Consider the following 16,208-nt stretch of genomic DNA (forward strand, 5'->3'; position numbering starts at 1 on the left):
TTAAGGTCATTGAATTTTATTTGGTTTTTGACGGAGACAAAATAAGACACTTTTAGTGAAAGAATAAGTAATCAGCTCCAAATAGCTTATCAGCATCTCAATCTATCAGGGCACACAAAATATACTGAAACTGCTCAAACTACAAACCTTTCTGAGCGTCTTGAATGTGGCAAAGGTGCAGAAAAGGATTTTAAGCAACTGTGCTTCAAATAATAATTCTCAAGGAGAATGCCACACTCTGATTCTGAGACTATAACAAGCATTTAACTAAGATAGATGTGAGTCCCTCCCTCGTGTTTGCCAGACAATAACATGGATAAAGGTCTGGGCATGTGGCAGGTATGTCTGGAGATTTGTAAAATAACTTTAGACCATTGTTACTTCTCACTCCTCATTTCATGCTGATTTTTTTTACAGTATAAAGCAAAACCAACGTGACATATGAGATACTGTTTTACAGAATAAAAACATTGCTCAAAGTAGAAGGGTTGCTCTTAAACAAGTTATATATTTAGCCATTATGACTCCTTAGATCTTTTCTTTCATAAATTGGCATATTTAGGGTCTGATTTAATTGGGAACAGTGTGGGGACACTTTGTATGACAAAGTTTATTAAACTCTGTGCTTTAAAAATTTTAGTATTCTTTGAAGCGTAGGGAACAAATATTCTTCCTCTCCTACCTCTGTACAGAAAGTCATCCATAATGATGATTTGAATGACTAAACAAAGCATATTCAAGGAATATGGACTTTGGAATATTATTATGTATTAAATCAGGTGCATTCCCTGACTTTCCATGTAATATTACTTATTCAGAGTATTAGAGAAAAAAATTACAAAGTAGCCTATATTTTTTCTTTTTGGCATTTAAAATGTGTCCAGTGATCAGCAGAAAGCCCAGTTGGTTTTATGATTTATCAGCCTCAGTGTTTCAGTCACTTGCTTACAAGACAATGCATGACTTCAAATTTGCACAAGCTGTCTATATATTATGCTGCTGTGAATAGATTTGTATTTTAGGAAAGGATATACTCCTCCTCTCATTTAAAACAGAGACAAAGCTCATACTGATTTCTATTAGACATAAATTTGGATCAATGGCTATGATTTTCAAAAGGAAAAACCTGAATTTAGGCTCCTAAACCCCAATATTCAGTCATATAAACAAATGGCCTGATTTTCAGAACTACTGAGTACTCAAGAACTCTTCTTGAGATTAAATGTTTTGGGAACTCAATATTTAAAAAAAAAAACAGATAATTTATTTGTATATCTAAATATAGACTTTAAGAATCTAAATTTAGGCTCCTATTTTTAAAATTCTTGGCCTAGATGTTATGGAAATGCTTCACACACTATTTACACAACAGTTCAGGAGGTGAGATGAATACTACATCCTACATTGCAGTTCTAGTTCTGTGCACTAGTTTTTTCAATCATGTCAGCCAAATATATCTACTTGTGGCTGGCTTTAATACAAGTTATTCAAATAATAATGCTGCAATAAATTAGTAAAAATTATGGTGCTTTTCTGTATAAAACAAAATGTTTCAATACTATTCCTCCAACTATACCAGCTTTTATCCCTGCATGTGTCAGGAAATGGTTTGTTCCTCTAATATTGTCATAAGTGTATATCCTTGCTCACAGATTCCTTTATTTACACATATACCTAGTGCTCTATATTTAAATCAATATTAATATTGAAACCTTTATTGGGACTGGTACACACACACATATAGGCATTTTAAGGAAAATGTGAATTGTCACTAAATAACATTATATCCTGTAAAAGGTATTCTTTCCTGTCTTTCAGATGGAAAATCCTAAGGAATCAAGAAGGAATAAAATGGTATAAAAGTATAGACCAGAAATTACTTGCTTAATAAAGTTAAAAATCCTGAAGTATGAGGTACTGTAGTGAAAGTGTGTGCATGTTTGGGCAAAATATAGGAATCTGCGATTGTACGTATACAAATAAATGTGTTCTAGTTGCTGTCCTCAGTTTCTTAAACCTTTGCCTCCTGGCTAGAAAATTTCCGAGCCCAATTTCCATGTAGTCATGAGTTCAGCCATCTTTAAATACGAGAAAGAGATTGGGGCAAGAACAAGAATCTTGTAGTACTGAGACATGATAACTCGAAAAAAAAAAGGCCTGATTGTGAAGAACTGAGGAATGATTAGGTGAAAATTAGTGCAGATTTTTATACTTTGTGATCCCTCATATTTCATATTTTATTGATAAAAGCAGCATTCTTAATGATGACTCCTTATTCTGAGAGAGAGAGAGTTTCGCGTGTGGTAAATTGGCTGTATATTAAGAATGCACCGAATATTTGCAGCAAATATGCATTTGTAAATGTGTATCAATTCATCTGTTGTTTTCTAATAGCAAATGGGGAATGTGTACATGATAAGAGAATATTCAGGAGAAGAATGTGGATACCCTTAGCTGAGAAACTTTCATACTTCAAGCGCCCATGTCGCAAATTCCAGGCTAAGTGTTGAATTTAAACAATATTTTATATGTGTGTTCCCAGAGTCAGGTGGCCACTTTGCAATTCTCTTACAACAGGATAGCTGAAGCTGCTTTTCATCAAAAGGATTTTAAATCAGCTTTTTAACCTAAAAGTGAGCTTTTCCAATCGCTCCTAAAACTTGAAGTATAAATGTTCAAAACGTAGACCAAGACTATCAGAAACACTTGGGTCAGGAAATACTTTTTGATTAAAAAGTAAAAGGTTCTGTAGAAAAATTTGAACTTTTTTGATCTAAAAGAAAAAAAATGAATTTGGAGTTGGATTTTTTCCCCCAGTTCATTATCAATATATTATTTGGTTTCAGTTCCCAGAAACTGGAAATCAGTCTTGAGGGCTGGCCAAACACTAGACTTATGATTGACAAGACTGTGGAGCGTCCATCGACAGTGATGTACAGAATTCGACTGGACACAGCCCTGAGCCACCTGATCCATGCTGGCCCTTAGGCAACCTCAGAGGTCGTTTGCACCTAAATTATTCTGTGATTCTGTAACTACTTTTTCTCTCTTCAATACCAAAATTTCTGTTGCAACTAATTACAGAGCAATTTGCAGAGTTTATGTCTTTTCTGAATATGCTGTAGCTTATGGATCCAGCTATTTCTTTGATGTCTTTACTCCCTACAAACAGAAAGGAAATAATATCTCTGGTAATGCTTTAAAGGTTTTTCGTCTTCTGAAAAGCAACTGCTTTACGAGAGTCTCTGGACAAGCTTCTCTGAGGAGACCAGAGACTGAATGAACAGCCTAAAGCAGCAATCAACTGAATCAACAACCTAATGGCAGCAATCAGTTCCCACAAGGGCATTTCTTCTATAGCACAAAGGACACGTAGATATGTAAAGATAATGAAGAAGAGGATTCAGCATTTCGCACAGACTCCTGAGTAATACTTTCACTGAAAAACAGCAGGATCATTGCCATATGATAATGGTTTACATTCACACAATACATTTAAAATGCCTACACTGACAGGACTGTTTCCTATTCCTCTTCTTCCATTTTCTACATCCCTGAAACAAGACAACTAGAACATCAGCTGACCCAGAGAGTTGGAAGGGTTGTCGTTCAAATACCGTGCCATGTTTAGGACTCCAATACACCAGTTCATTACTGCAGCGTAGCCAAGCTAATGTATGTCAGTTGACCTTTGGGAACTTTGTGTGTATTCCTAGACCACCAAAAATGTGAGATATAACAACTTCATACAGTTTTCTTTCACTGATTTTTTTAGCTAATAGGTTTCATCTCATGTTTGCCACAGGCTGAGTGTGTATGATGACAATTACTGTGGTCACAGTTGATATATATCGATTTATTAAACTTGCGGATATGTCTGAATTCTTAGGGCAGAGAACAACTGATGACTTCGGGACTCAAGTGGGAGCCAGCTGTAACCTTTGGTTCAGTGTTTTGTAAAAATGACTTTGTTCCTACTTTAATTCCGTAACTTGAAATTGTGGGTAGTATGCCACCTTTTCTCCTACCATAGACAAATTTCAACAGAAGGTACATTCCTTCATTTTTCGAACCATCTGGAAGTAGAGTATGTCTATAACTACCTTTTTTTCTAATTTGAGCAGAGCAGCATTTTCTGTTCAGGCTTTAAAGAGTGTGTTTGGCTTAGCCACCTTCACGTGTTTCTCCCTATGCAGTAAATGCTTCCATTCTGGTGGAGAGAATTTCCATACATTCATCTTTGAAAATAAAAATGAAATGGAACCTTTGCTAATACTAGAGAAGTATTTTCACACATACTCTAACCCACTCAATTACTTTTCAGTCAATGAGTAAGTAAATCACCAGATATATCACTAGGCTACTAGGTATTGATTTGCTTGCTAACTTAACTCACGGTAAATGAAGGCTGGCCTTGAGCTGGAGATCAGGGACTGTTTTTTGCTGTACTTCTCTAGAGTCATGATCCATTCTTCAGCCTTTAAAATATAGCTCTAAAATAAGTGTGTATGTAGTAAGTAAATACAAAATAAGTAAATACATAGATGTAATGGAAGCATATGAAAGGGAACATTGAGGCAAACCAAAATTTGTAACCTCATAAGAGACTCTGCATTCTTACATTCTCTGTGTGCCCAATATCGCGGTTTTTGCTGATGGAAAACTCCCATGAACGTTAGATCAAGCCTTATAATGGCACCATATTCAAAGTACTTAATTTGAGAGTCCTCTGGAGTCCCAATTCAGAGGTCACCCCTGCCATTTCAAAGGAGAATGCTACAGGGACGTCGATAGAGAATCCATCCTCAGCAACAGATTTTTAATGCATTCGACTAGTACATGTATAATGTGTAGCTGTAACCTACAGAATTTTAAAATAAAACAAAACCATGCATTGCGCTTTTAGAAACAGAAAGTTATTTATGGGATTTTCCCTGTATTTTTTCTGGTCTTCAGACACTGATGGCTGAGAAACATATACTGTTCTTTTCAGCTGCATAACTATCCTGCTAGCGATTAATTACTTAGATACTTCTGAATAAATAGGATGTAAAGAAATACCTAACAAAAGCCTAATGCATCTCCAATGATGGAACCCCGTGCTATGCCTGAGATGAATATCCTTTTCAATTTTTTTTTGAAAGACAAGCAGATTATTCAAAATTATGGCAATCAGATACTGGCAGAAAAGAAAAATAGCGATATGCTGAACAGAAACCACTTAAATGCTGCGAGTCTCGATAATATAATATTTCCACAACTGTTTCTGTTTAAAACTAATAAAAATAAACATAAAACATTCCCTTCTCCTCCTATCAAATTCATTACTTTGAGCGACAAAATGACAAAATGATTAGCTGTTAATAAGGCCCTGGTTTAAAAGATTGACTGACATTGCATTACTCATTTAATTTCCGCTTCTCCTAGGTTTTTTTTTTCTTCCTCCAAGCACAGAGGGAATTAATATTATCACATCAAAGGCCTCCCTTTAAATGGGGGAGAAAAATCATTTAAAAGGACAGAGGCTGTGATTATTCAAACTAGGTTATTTGCACCTTGTATATATAACGATATCATGGTACAACTTCATTTTGTTCAAATTGCTGTCAGTCACTAATAGAAGAAATTTGCTTCCGTTTTATCAGCGTTATTGTGTTCAGTCAGATTTGTGGGTGTGGGACGGGGGTTCAGGGTGGGCATTAAACATGAAATCTGATAAGAAGGATATGAGGAACGGGGAGTAAGGAAGGCACCGAGCGAAGGGAGACTGATTGTGAATCCAACATTCACAATGCAAATGCTTCCCCCCCTCCCCGCTCTTCCTTCATGGTTTTCTTCCCTCTCTGTGCGTGTTGTTTTTATTTAAAGACACAGATACAACCACACGCTAAAGTGCAAGCGTGAGCCTCTGTGGAATATGAGATTTAGCAATACAACTCTGGGCTCTGGTATTTTATTTCCTTTCACTTTGATTCCTGACAGACAAATTATTCTAGGGATGATTTAACACCTAAAGATGTATGTCATATTCCATAAAATAGTTGTATCGGTGGGAAAAATTATGAGTGGCACAACCCTTGGCCTAGCAACAGCCAATGATCTATCAGCATTTAAGTCTTGGCAGATTGAATTATTCCCCTCTCTAACTGTAACTGTGTTAGGGCTTGCATGACAAACAGTCCACTTGTCAAATATTTATCCTTCCTCCTAAAAAAAAAAAGGGGGGGGGAGGGAAAAAAAAAAAAAAAAAGATTGACCAGGAGAAGGAGGGGGAATATAAGTGGTAAAAGACCAACCACAGCATGAAATATGAAACATAAATCACTGGGGTCAGGGAGAGCAGGGGAACTTGGTTACTAAGGCTCCAGATGGATTAAATAACGCACGTCCTGAGGGAGGGTGGGAAGGCGAGCGCTAAAATAATAACAGAACAGAATGCTCCTATGTCGAAAGGTTTGAAGACAAGCCTTGTTAATTCAGAAAACAGCAGAGTTAAATTAGCCCAGGTCCCTGTGAAAAGTAGTGTTACATATTGTGCAGGAGAGATAAATTTTCACTCGCTGTCTCCAATACACTGGCCACTGACAGGTGACTGCTGTGAGTAGTTCATTAAAATGTCCAATTCATGGGAGACTTTCAAAATTTATAATGCTTCCTATAGACAACAGGGTCAAGTTCAATGAGAAAGGAAGAGAGCAAAGTAACTAAAGGAATTATTCACTAATTACCTTTTAAACACATTTGCTTTTTTTTTTTTTTCCCAACAAGTATTAACTTACTTTTAATGCCTCCAGGTTTACGGCTTTAAATCAGAGAGGGAGATCAGAGTTCAGCCCACATCCCTGTTTTGACTGTCCTCTGGATGGAAGATTTTTGAACATGTAAGACTATGTGCTATAGCCCTTAGAGTAAATGATTTTAGAAGATATAGGATCAGACCTTTAGCAGGGAATGTAACAGTGATGGTAATTTTAATTAGGTTTCATTTACCTGTAAGCCAAGAATATATACTGAAGTTCAGTAATTACCAGTGGGGTGGATAGTACTGCATATTATTAAAACTACTGGACATCTGTGACAAGAGCTCATTACATGTAAATAACCTTATAGTGTTATCTGGGATGAAATACCTTTTCCTAATGGAGTACATGAAGTTGAACTGTTTTGCAAAATTTCAGCCATAATGATTATGCTATTCCAGAAATATCCTAAAATTTGAAGGATTATTTGCTTAGCCCATGATAAAAAGTCTTTTAGGTAGGAAACTATATATTCTACAGGATTTGGAAGAAGGACTGTAACAATGGCAGGCAAATAGTCCATGCCATTTGTTTCTTTTTGAAAACTTTTCCAAATTTATCTATAGCCTGGTGAAAAATATACTAACCCATGCTAAACTGGGCATGCTCATCCATGCCGATGGATGAGTAGAACTTTTCCTGAAATTGTAGCTTTAGGCTGCTGCAGACTGTGTCAGGTTTCCCATGTCTCATCATGCCTCTCCCACCTGCAAAGCCTTCTAGCATGGGGTTTAGTCTCACTCTTAGTCCTCACATAGGTGACGATTATTATCGCTGCCGGGTTCTCCATTAACTCAGCCCCGAGTCCTGAGAAGACCCAAACCCCAGAAAGCTATCTATAGAATGTTTTAAATTGTCACTATAACAGGAATATATTTTGGATACTTCTGATGATGTGTAAGCAGTATAAAATTGGTCAACAACTTGACTGTCTTCTGAATGAGAGAGAGTGACAGATTATTAGAACGTGAGGACTGACAAGTTGGGATAAGGAATGGGGCAATGGATTGGTTCAAGTGGGTGGAAAAGCCCTTTTTGTCAGAAGAACAGGAAAATGTGATGAATTGAAAGTTATTAGGAATGAGATAGAAGAATAAATGAGTCAAGGGAAGGTTGGAGAAGGTTCCCAAAGGAAAACTGGAAGACTTTCACAGAAAATCTTGGGAAGGCAAAGACAAAATGTGGCTAGACCTTTATAAAGGCTAAACTTAGCTAAGGACAAAGAGGTTAATTGGGAACTGCTGCCAGCATCAAGGAAAAGATTTCCAGGAATTTCCAGGGAAAGGTGAGCTACATTAACAGACATTATGTTGTGTTCTAAACATCACCTAAGCTTTGTTAATTAAAATAATACCACGTTCAGAAATTTGCTTTAGGTATAGCAAAGGATCTTTTACTGTAGAAGTTGGAAGATGTGTAGTGAAAGTGAAGGTAGGGAAGTCAAGGGAAGGAAGAAACAGAATAATCTCATGGTTAGGACTATGCAAGAAAACTGGAGTGGATTTCAACCTGCAGATTAAGACAGCTAAATGTGTCTACATGTGAACTTGGTGCTGCAGCTCCCCTTGTACTCAGCTAATTATAATATACTCAGTACAGTTAACAGAAACTGAAGGGCTACTCAGCTGAGCATATACGGGGGTCACCTTCAGGGTGAGCCGATTAACTCATTGACTCCCAGGCTGACACTGTCAGGATTCAAACCCTAGCTTCACGGACTATTTGTGACTATGCTGCAGAGTTCCTCTAGGTTCCTGGGCAAGAAATTTTAAAAGACTTTTTTTCATGAGATTGCTATCTGTGAGTTCCTTCAGGGTTCTTGGTTGGATGTTTAGAGGCCCAAGGACTTGATTGGCAGAAGCACTGAGAATTCACAGCTGCAAAGGCAGCAAATAAAAATCATCATTTCAGCTTACAAAATGCTATCTAATTGTCGTATCTTTGAAAAAAATTCAGGCCACAGGCCTCTCAAATGCAGCATCCATATTTGGAAGTACCTTTGACATGAATCTCATTCCAACGCAGTTCCTTTTGCAGGCAGATAAATTCCCTTATGTTTGTTAAGTCCCCATATAAGAGAATGATCAGCACTATACATAAGCCATGAAGGATGTTCATCATTGCATCTTCAGAAGAGCCTTGAATAAATAGATATGTCCTAGAGACTACATATTGAATGGTGAGGGGAAAACAGTAGAGTGAATAGTTATTTGTAAGAAAACATTATCCATTTTATGAGGCAAAGGTCCTGTGGAAAAAAAAAAATAGAATCTGATCGTATTATTAACATCTTTATAATAATACATAAGCTGACAGAGTAAATTAAGGTTGCATGAGCAATTTTAATTCTGGGGTTTTCTAATTTTTGAATGCTTGACTTTGCAACCTTAATAGATTCTTTTAATATATTTTTATGTGCAATTATATAAAGTGCAGAGCCTTTTGATTTATTGCAAATGAATATTCTTTGTCTGGTAGAGTCGTGTACATCATTAGTTCAAGTGGAAGAGCAGCATTTAGATTATATGTGTTTAGAGTGTCATGTTGTGGCTTTCTAAGGCATATCTGACCATGTTAAAAAGCTCATGAAAACATGGGGAGAGAAGAAAAAGATAGATATGATTCAAACAGCTAGCTTTTTGGATATATTTGTAAATTTGTTCATAATTATTCAGAACATTGTTTTTAGAAATGAATTACCATAAAAAGAGCTTTAATTGTTATTTTATTAAAACATTAAACATATTTTAAACCAGTTTCTGGAGGGTTTTTTGTTCTTTTAAGGTTGGCCCAATATAATGTTCAAACAGTTACCTAAATGATATGAATAGTCTCATTAACTTCAAATGAAACTAAGTTAAAATTATCATTACTGCTTAGTGGAACAAGACCTTCTGATAATTGTTTAAAAATAACATTTGTGAGATAAATCCCTGTATACAATATCCCAGATCTTTTCATATGTAGATTCCCAGACAGCAAGAAAAGAAACAAAAATTTAAATCTCAGTAGCTTACTTTGTCTCTTCATTTACTATATGTGACTGAAAGCTTCTTATGGGTTTTTGCATGGTTTAACCCCAGCTGGTAACTGAGCACCACGCAGCCGCTCACTCACTTCCCCCCCCCCGCAGTGGGATGGGGGAGAGAATCAGAAAAAAAAAAAAGTAAAACTTGTGGGTTGAGATAAGTACAGTTTAATAGAACAGAAAGGAAGAAACTAATAACGATAATAATAATAAAATGACAATAATAATAATAATAATAATAATAAAAAGATTGGAATATACAAAACAAGTGACGTACAATGCAATTGCTCACCAGCCGCTGACCGATGCCCAGTCAGTTCCCAAGCAGCAATCCCTCCCAGGCCAATTCCCCCCAGTTTATATACTGGGCATGATGTCACATGGTATGGAATGTCCCTTTGGCCAGTTTGGGTCAGTTGTCCTGGCTGTGTCCCCTCCCGACCTCTTGTGCCCCTCCAGCCTTCTTGCTGGCTGGGCATCAGAAGCTGAAAAATCCTTGACTTAGCATCAACTTTACTTGGTAACAACTGAAAACATCAGTGTGTTATCAACATTCTTCTCATACTGAACCCAAAACACAGCACTGTACCAGCTACTAGGAAGAAAATTAACTCTACCCCAGCTGAAAGCAGGACAGTTTTTCCATAATTACTCCACCTGGGCATGATATTGTTCCTTGTGTGATCTACATCATCATATCCTCACCATGCTCCACAGCATCCGTCCTCATAGAGTGTAACTTTGCTTCACAAAGTGATTAATCATGACACTAGATCTCAGTGGCATGTCCTACCCTTCGCTCACCGGTGGGATTCCTGTGGTGTCAGAGGCAGAGTCTCAGGAAAGGGAATATGGCCCCAAATGGTGCCATTAAGCCATTACATTTGCTGTAATGAATACAATCCCCATCACAACTGCTATTCCACTCACTGTTTGTAACCCATGGATTTATGATCTAAAACCCAGCCTTTTAAATAGCTAATGAAAATAATTCCATCTAGATAAGGAATGGGGGGGGGGTAGGCATGACAATTTTTATTCATCCTCCATAGCTACCTCACTTCTGCAAGACCACTTTGTGTGAATAGAACGAAGCTATGAAATTTACCTAGATGTACTAAAGTAAAAAAACATGTTTTCCAGATACTTGATTTTAGATCATTTTAGAACTCAGTTGAATTGCAGCATTTTGAGGGGTTTCATTCCAAACAGAACAAAAATTTGGCATTCCAAAGATTTTTATAAAATAAAAATTATCACAAAAACGTAGTTGGAAATACTGAAATATTTCCTTCAATAAAGTTTTGTGTTTCATGTGAATATTAAATATATAGACTAAAGTTATATATAAAATATATAGATAAATATCAGTACATACATATTCATAATAGTAAAATGAATGCAATAATCTATGTGTTTCAGTGAAACAGAGCAAAGAGGTTAAAGAAGTGCTCATTTTATCTCATTTAACACCGGGGGGGGGGGGAAGGTTGTCCATTTTCTATTTAAAAGTCGTGAAATTGACATACTTCCATCAAATATCTCAGTTTTATAAATCTGCATCTTTCAGTCAAAAAGTGCTCAAACAGTATGCTGACTCTAGTAATTATTTCCTTATCCTAAGGGACACAATAGCCTGTTTTCATGTTCATGTGGTCTTCACAGATTCTGTAACCTTTTTAAAACAAGAGAAATTCAAATTGACTCAGAAAGCAAGACATTTTCTCGGATGAGCAACAGTATACATTGTTTGCACAACTCTTTAGCCAAACTGCAGAACTAGCTACTAAGGCCTTGGAATTGAGCATGACACAGCTTTGGTTGCTGCCTACAGAAAGAGAGGAATTAATTACTCACGCTTTTTTATTTTCTTGAGTCATCACTAATATATGAGTAATGGGTATAGAACTAAAAACACATTTTGAGAAATTAAGATTCTTCTGATTTTTCTACAGCTGTCTCAGTGTGGTGTGGTTTTTGTAGTGTCTCTGGTGCTGAGCATTCTTAAAAATACTCAAAGATCAATACATATATATTTACTTTTGGTTGACTGCCATTTATTTGTTATCATGCCGATTTTAAGATAAACTCATTTTTTGAAAAAGTAAACAAAACTCTCTAGGTTCACATATGTATTTCTCGTGTACTTCTGGAAACATTTCTGTCTGTAATGGAAGTCAAAAGAACTTCTGAGAGTTCAACAGTAGCCAAAATGAGAAAAAGACTCCAGCAGATGATATGATGCTGTGAACATCACTAGAATTATTCCTTTCAATTACACTATTTTCTGTTAAGTAATTAATTAAAATACAAGTAATAAAAAACCCTTGAGGTTTTTGTTGTTGTTTGTGTGTTTGTTCCTGCTGCAGGAAATATCAAAATGGCAATGGAAAACAGACAAAAGATTACTACCACTTATTCGTGTTCTTGAGTGACATCATTCTGGTGATTTCAGAAATCAAGGACGAAAGACACAAAGAATGCACACCGCGACAGCTCTTTAGATTATACAATTGTAGTGTTATTCATCTATCCTCCTCTGAGATCACACAGAAAAGCTCTACTCATCTGTGAGGTTCACCTGCCAGGTGGTGTCCCTCTACATTTTCTCCATCCAGCAGCACCTGGGATGGCCGTGGAACTTTTCAGTGTTGCAAGCAATAAGGTTTCACAAGAAAAGGAGGTGGCTAATATGAAATACAATAGACAGGTATGTTTTGTGGAGATAACGATCTGGAGCCTACTTGGTGCTTCTCTTAGAAGAGCTGCTTTTGGCAACTCTTGAATGAGCAGTGCCCCACTTCTCACCCATCTCCTGATTCCACTGCCTAAAGTTGTTAGGTTAGCTCAGTTAGAGCTAGGTAGAGTGGGAACAGCTTTTGTTTTGCAGGGTCTCTTCTCCATGATCTTAAAGGTCTTTTCCAACCTAAATGATTCTATGATTCTGTGATCTTAAGGATCTGTCTGATCACAGCGTGTTCTTCCAACGAAAGTAGAAGGGAGGTGAGAGATCAGTCTTATCAGCCTTGTCTGCCACAGGCTGCTATTCCTCAGAGAAACCTGTGTTTTCTTGAGTGTTTCAAGATTTACCCCCAAAAGGAAAATACAGTTCCTGGAATTTCTTCCATCCTTGCATCCACTGCACAAAGGAAAGAATTTTGTCAGTAATGCAAAGATTGTGAAAGACCTCTTAGAGCTTTTCTGCTCCATAAATGTATGTCAGAGAAAGAAATGAGGAACAATTATTCAGCGTGTTTCACAGCAAGAGCTCAGATCCTATCACCTCTTCTGAAGTCTGTAGCTTGCTGATGAAGCATGGTCCATTTTAGAACGCAATTCTTTTGGACCGTCCTAGCTATTAGTGGAAGAGTAGCACACTCTGCCAAACTCAAAATTCTCTTGGCATGGTTTCTATACAATTAACATACATACCTATCAATTCTTGTTTGTTTGAGCTTTATTGAGTAATAACAGATTGCTGCATTTTACATCTGCCTTGAAAGTACTCTACTAAGAAATCCACTGGAGCACAACCTGCAGCAACTTTGGTCCAGATGTTAAAATCATAAATTTAGAAGAGAAAGATTACTATTTAGATAAGTTTATGCACACTTAAATTGGTGAAGGAAATACTTATCCCAGGCATGTTCTTTTCACAGATAATTTCACAAATCTCATTTTTTTAAAATACATAACACAAAACATAAGTTTCTCAACAAAGAACATCTACATAGGAAAACTAAATTGCAGAGCACCTTTGAGTGATCCCATTGTTTTAATCCCTTTGTTTTAAATAACTGAAATCAGCAGTTTTTCTAGCCTGTGAAACTAACAAATAGCTGGATTACGTATGGCTTTTTCTTCTGTCGAAAGATATGCATGTATGTACTGAAAATAAGTAATGGGAATTTTAATGCAAAAAAATAATTAATAAAAGGAATTATATTTGTATAAAAATGGTGTTTACCTTGCTAGTGCATCCTCAGTCAACTCTACAATATCTTTCATCCAACATTATAAAACCACTTATGTTCAATACTGATAAATGCGCTACTGTGTAAAGCTACAGCTGAAATAATGTTTCGAAGCTGTACCTGGCAAAACAATAATAAATGCATTTTGATAAAATTTCAATTCTATTTCGGGGGGATTTATTTCTAAAATGGTGGTATGCTCTCCACCTTAGAAAAAAAATTAAACATGTTCTGGCAGCATCTTCATCTGAATAGCAGCTTGAAGGGTGTTTAAAGTACCGCTGCTATGTCTGAAAGACTCTGTATCAGGACCTTGTTTGTCAGACTGCGTGTTTGTCAACATTGATGTATCAAAGAGGTCAGGTCAATAGCGCTTCAGTATAAAGTGAGCAGGACAGGGTCAAATAGAAGCCCTGAGCCTTGTACCAAGATCAGATGGGAGAAATGTGAAGTACATTTAAAAGGAGCCAATTGTTTTTCTCTCTTCACTGAATGCAAGTCTATGTTTGTTGACATGAATGGTGCTTTTTTAGATTAAGGAAAAAAGGTAACCTTCAGCAGTATTAAAATAGGAAAACATTAGGAGGAGAAGCAGAACATTTCAAAGTTTGAAAATCCTCTTCAGGTCTTTAAAACCTGCCAAGAGGATATGGAAGAGGAGTGAGGTTGGAAGGAACAGGAATGGAGGCCAAAATCACGCTTCCTTCTGGCACAACGTATTCCCAGCCTGGATAATGCTCCCAAACACACTCGTGATCAAGTCTAGATGTCGTATCCGTTCCTCGTTCGGGCATCGGCAACGCTGACTTTCTTTGCCCCTCTGTCTCCATGTGTCTTTTCAAAATCTGTCCTCAGTTTAGGCTGCGAATACACACACCAGTCAAAGATGGTGCCTTTGATCAGTTATCATCTGCTTTTACAGATGGAGGCAACGTGACTCGCCCAAGGCTGCAGAACAAATCAGAAGCAGAGTCAGAAACAAAATCTGGATCTAGATTTAAACCGGGTATGTTACCAGTAGACCAGCCGAGCAATAGACTTTGTGTATTTATGCTGTTTTAGCCAAATACTGCAAACGGTATTTGATTTTCCAGCCTGAGAAATTACAACAATATGTTATTGATTTGCATGGTGCATTCTGATGTTGATACTAAACACTTTCCTGGAGAATGGATAATAATACGACTGGGTAGATGGACAGCTGCCATAAACCAAAAGGATGTGATGACATTTCTGCAAGGAAAATATCCCAGTGGATCAGAACTGATGTTCAGCAGTTTAAGCAGAAAGTCAAATGTTAGGACACTGAACTCAAAAGCCCCCACCTAGCACACTGTCACTCTGCCATCTGTCAGAGCGAGCCGGGCTAACACCAAAACAAAACAAACATTTACAGCTAATCTCTACTGAAGGTTTTAAAAATCATTCCAAGCAGTTACTCAGCTACAATCCAAGGACAGATCTTCACTACCACCAAATTAAGACACATTTTACACAGTGAGATCAAGATGTTTTTAGTTGGCTCAGCTGAAAAAGGAGTCCTCAGAGCACTATTATCTCTGCTGGTTTTCTGAGTGAAAAACAAAGCGAATAAAAGCCAGAGAAAGAATTTCTTTTCAAAACAGACGTGTGTATGTGCTGAGGGCTGACACACTTTTACCACCATTAAGAGAGCTGTCCTTAGATCAGCATTGCTTAGTCAGGAAAAGAAATATCTGACAATGTATGGCATGCATCTGTTTATATTTAGTGTCCCTTAGCAGAAAGTTGACAAGGTCTGCCCAGGAGGTTTACAACCTTGTGCTCACCACCCTCAACCTTTTTCCCCCCCTTCTTTCTCTACATAAGGAACATTCTTTCTGTTTTGAGATATAAAATGGCATCCTTGGGGTTTGTGGGTTTTTTTTTCCTTCCCCCTAGGTTTTTCTGTTAAGGTCAACATTGCTTCAGAGTCCACCTATCACTTCTAATCCAGTTGTTTCCAGTATTCATTATATCACTTCCTAGCACAAGAAATATCACCTTCCTTGACTCTATCTGTGAGTCCTACTGCTCATCATGAAGAAATTCAGAGCTGTTGAATGATGATAGGTTAGAGAGAATAAAAAAGTGCCTGCAACAACAACAAAATAATAAAAAAGGGGAAAAAAAGAAGTGGAGAAGAAGGTTTCTGAAGAATGTGGGAAAGATAAATAGGACTGATACTTTGTTTCATTGTCAGTAGCACTCTGGGGTTATTTGAAGCACTTATTTATGCACTGTAAGCAGAACAATACTGTAGAAGAAATGATTAAATACCAGCTCTCCGAGCAATAGACATCTCATTGTGGCAGGCCTAGACTCACCACTGGGTGGTTTTGATAAAGGCAATATGAGTTGATAACTGATACAGTTTGCCAGGGAGTC

Source organism: Haliaeetus albicilla, chromosome 3 (genome assembly GCF_947461875.1).
Source record: "Haliaeetus albicilla chromosome 3, bHalAlb1.1, whole genome shotgun sequence".
Taxonomy (NCBI): Eukaryota; Metazoa; Chordata; class Aves; order Accipitriformes; family Accipitridae; genus Haliaeetus; species Haliaeetus albicilla.